Source organism: Anoplophora glabripennis, unplaced genomic scaffold (assembly GCF_000390285.2).
Source record: "Anoplophora glabripennis isolate ALB-LARVAE unplaced genomic scaffold, Agla_2.0 scaffold207, whole genome shotgun sequence".
Classification (NCBI taxonomy): domain Eukaryota; kingdom Metazoa; phylum Arthropoda; class Insecta; order Coleoptera; family Cerambycidae; genus Anoplophora; species Anoplophora glabripennis.
In genome coordinates, this window is record NW_019416315.1 from 578,233 (window position 1) to 582,290 (window position 4,058).

The 4,058-nt window shown below is 33.4% G+C and overlaps 1 non-coding gene across 1 annotated transcript; it reads right to left on the reverse strand.

Moving 5' to 3' along the window:
- Positions 1-1,277: 1,277 nt before the first annotated feature.
- Trnal-uaa lies at positions 1,278-1,361 on the reverse strand. The gene has a single exon. It is a non-coding gene; the product is annotated as a tRNA-Leu (tRNA).
- Between the last annotated feature and the right edge of the window lie 2,697 nt (positions 1,362-4,058).

Sequence of the window (4,058 nt, forward strand, 5' to 3'; positions counted from 1 at the left end):
GATTGATAGATAATTGTTGTTAGTGTTTTCATTTGATAGAATCACATCATAGGATTTATATTTTGTGTTCATTCTGTAAATATTTATAGTATATCTGTTATACAAGGTTTTTGCTTTGAAACTTCGTTCTCCTTATAAAAAAAAGAATCGTAATGGGGTGCGATGAAGGGATCAGTTCACGTCTGGAACCCTGTTCCTACAAAAAATCCCTTTATTCTCATAAACTATTTGTTTTAAATGTAATTTATTATAAATCCAATTCGTTATTTAAATTCCACATATGTAGTACATTTCACCTCTGTACGCGCCACTGTTTATTGTTCCCTGCTCTACGATCAAGCCCGCCAGGTAGTATTTGACGTATAACCGACCACTTCGTACACTCGATACACCTAGCCGACTACAGCTAGTACCAGAACACAGTGCGTATGCAGCGGTATTTCAGATTTTACATTCAATTTCATTTTAAATTTGAAATGGTTCATCTTACGCCTCCTAAAAATGATGACACGATTTTCCTTTGGTAAAAGGCCGACAATTTTTTGCTCTACTTTGCATCGAATACGATCCTACTAGAGTTGCAATTTGGTATTGTTCGCCTTTATGTTGCTCTGCTTCAGTTCGGATTTCGATGTATTTGGAAACTTTTTATTTCCTAAAGTTCGAAACTGAGGCGATTTTTCTTCGCGTTGTTGCCGGTCTTTCTGCCATTAGCACATCGCTTTATAATTAAGCTAATTCAAAAATAGGTCCGAAAATAACTAAAATTAATAACTCGTTCCTGAAAAATTACTTAAAAAACACTGCTTCCATAAAAACTATGTTAAAATCACCACTGGATTTAACTTGTAGTACTATGTAATTATGTAAGATTTAATTGCTTTTATTTCATTTTTTTAATATTTAGCAAAAGCTTTAATTTCTGGACCATCTTTTAACTCTGTGTACATTCTCTAGGAAGAATTTTTGGTATATTTATAGCAACTTTTTTATATAGCATCTTTAACATTAAAAGTTTGATGCTTTAGTTTTCAAAGACTCTGTGTAAGAATACTTAGGTATGCATCAACAAAATATTACTTATTTAAAAAAAAAATCTGCTGAAGTAAAACCGAGACATTTTTAAGCATCTACTAATACCTATATTAAGTTACGTCTAATACGTTATCATTTCGATATAACAATGTATAAACGCAAGTTAAACATTTTTAATGCATATTGTATAATATATAAATTAATTTTAGTTGTATATACTGCGAATATAAATAAAAAAAGTTTGTCAGGTGTGGGGTTCGAACCCACGCTCCCTTTCGAGAACCAGAGCTTAAATCTGGCGCCTTAGACCGCTCGGCCAACCTGACTGTTGTAAGTTGCTTTCCCACAGACATACTAGAGCGCCAATTATTGCGTCAAATTGTGCAATATTGTGAAATGGTTTTCCAAATGCAATTTATCAGACTTAATATTGTTTGATTACAGGACTGAAGTGTTTTTTTATAAATTTTACAAGTTTTAAGACAATATATGTACAGTATATTAAAAAATCGTGTAACGGAAAAATGTAAAAGGTACTCCGAATTGCATTTTACGTTGTGTTAGTATAGTAGTGTTTAAAATAAGAAAAATATTTCCATGGTTCGAGAAGTGTTTAGTTTTCGAGATAAATGTGTTGAAGTTCAAACTCCCAATAATATTTTATTACTAGTTACACCTAATTGTGAAAGAATGAAAATTTACACAGATGTTTTACTTTTAAACAAAAAAGTTCCCCTGCGTTTTTTTATTTAACTCATTTTAGTTCGGTGAAATACCTACAAATATTGTCAGATTCCTAAAATTTACTCCTCAGATCATCAACTCCCTTTTTAGTAAATAATGACGGCGACATCACTACTTTGAAGCGTTTTGGAGGTTAGAAAAGCGATAAAGTAGCTGAAAGATACGTCGAATATGCTCTTTAACAAAAAATTCAAAATGGAAAAAAACGCTACCTCTACTACTGCTTGTTTTACGGTTACTGCTGACGCTACCTCTTCTACGGCTTGTTCTACTGTTATACAGAGCCTTCAGAAATGATTACAAGCCACAGAAATTTAATTGCCAACGCAAAAGAAAAAAATCCAAACACAATTGCCGGTCACGAGGCTTGTAATCATTTATATTAATATTATTTGAAAATTGTGATTATTTTTATTCTTGTTTCTTTCTTAGATTTCTGTGGCATTCGTTACACATTCTGTAATTTGTTTTTCCATCGATAATCCAACGCAAATTTTAGGTATATTGATCAAAGCACCAAATTCGTTCTATAATCTGACACATTCTCTGTATAAAATCTACAAATTTTCTCGCCCGTTCAATATATTGCGACACCGATTTACGCATTATTTTTAAGACTTTTCTCCCACTTTATTCATTTTAATTCTGGTCTCAAGAACGGGAACAGGTCGACAAATAAGCCTGTCGCGTCAAACTCGAATCGTCACCGAATTTCGCAACTTCATCAAAAGCAATAATTAAAAGTCAACGAAAAGACACGCGAAGCGCGCCCCCCTTATTCCCCCGGCCCTCCCTTATGGAAATAATTCCCCGTCATCGGCGACCTACCACCCGGATTCGTCACCTTTGACGCGCCGCCGCCGCCCGGAACGGCGCTAATCCGGTCGGTAATAACGGTCTACCACTTGCCGACCCGGGACGAGACGTCTTCATTTAAACTTCTGAATAATGGGGCCCGTATTCTTGCGCCCTGAGGGACGCTAACGTCTGTCTAGTAGTTACTGCGGCTGCAGCTCCCAGTAGTAATTAGTTAGCGTCGCAAGTTGTATGCGCTTAACCAGGGGCGGTACGCTCTAGGGGACCAAGGAATAATTCAAAACGTTGACAGTTATATCTTATGTTTATTTGCATCTCGAATTGTTTCTTATAATCTCCAAGATTGCTTGATATTTTTTAAATACTTTTTAGAAACTGCTTTTCAAGATTTCTGCAGAAAATGAGTACATCATATAGGTAAATTTATTATAACGTTGGGAAGACGAAAATTCACAAGTTTTGCGCCTCAATTCCCTCGTTATTACGCATATTATACTTTCGCACATTAATTTTGAACCCATAACAACCCATAACGCATAAAATCTTAACCCATAAACCTAAAATCCATTAAAAATCCATGAACCCTAAATATTTGCCATCCATGAACCCTATATATTTGAATATATTGAATATATTTGAATATCGGTATACATGGTGATCTATTACGTTGGTTTGCCTCATATATATATATTGTTATGATTGTATGTGTGTATGGTTTTATATATTAGCGCCAAAAATAAAATTTTGTTAGTTTTGATATTAATTTTGGTTGGATTGGTGTATTGTGGATTGTCTATCTTTGCCCTATCTAGCTCTAGACTCTATCTCCGTAGTCGGTTCTATGTTATAGCAAAAACCACACCAAACACAGCTACAAAAACAAAAGGTTTAGTAATAAATGTATTTATTAATTTTTTTTTTTTTATATATGTCAAAAGTTGTCACTCTAACCTCTTAAACACACTAGTTAATATATTTTGAAGTATTTCACAATGTTTATAAATCCTTATACAAGAAGTTATATTGATAATATCATTAAATTAAATTTCATGCAATACTGGTTGCATACCTTAAGACACTGTAGTAATAACTTCTTGTTTAATACTTATTAATTTTCTCTACTATTAATATTTAATTCTACAAAGACTTGGCCAGTTTTAAATAGATATGAAGTGATTAGATAAATTTACTTAATAGTGAATTGGTGATTTACTAAACGTTTTATATTAATTTTTGTTTTCTGTATTATATATCGTATACGATTTTGTTTTATTATAAGAGGTACCTTTTTATACTTATAATCGTTAAAGATGTGTTGATTAACTTCTCTCCTTTACTTTGTTATCTCGATTCTCTCCTATGCCAATGATATGCGGTTTACTTCCTGTTCTCTTGACTCTCCTACTGGTCTATGAACTCTGCTACTGTTGTTCTGCGTTCTTTATCTCTCCCTGGACCTGGTT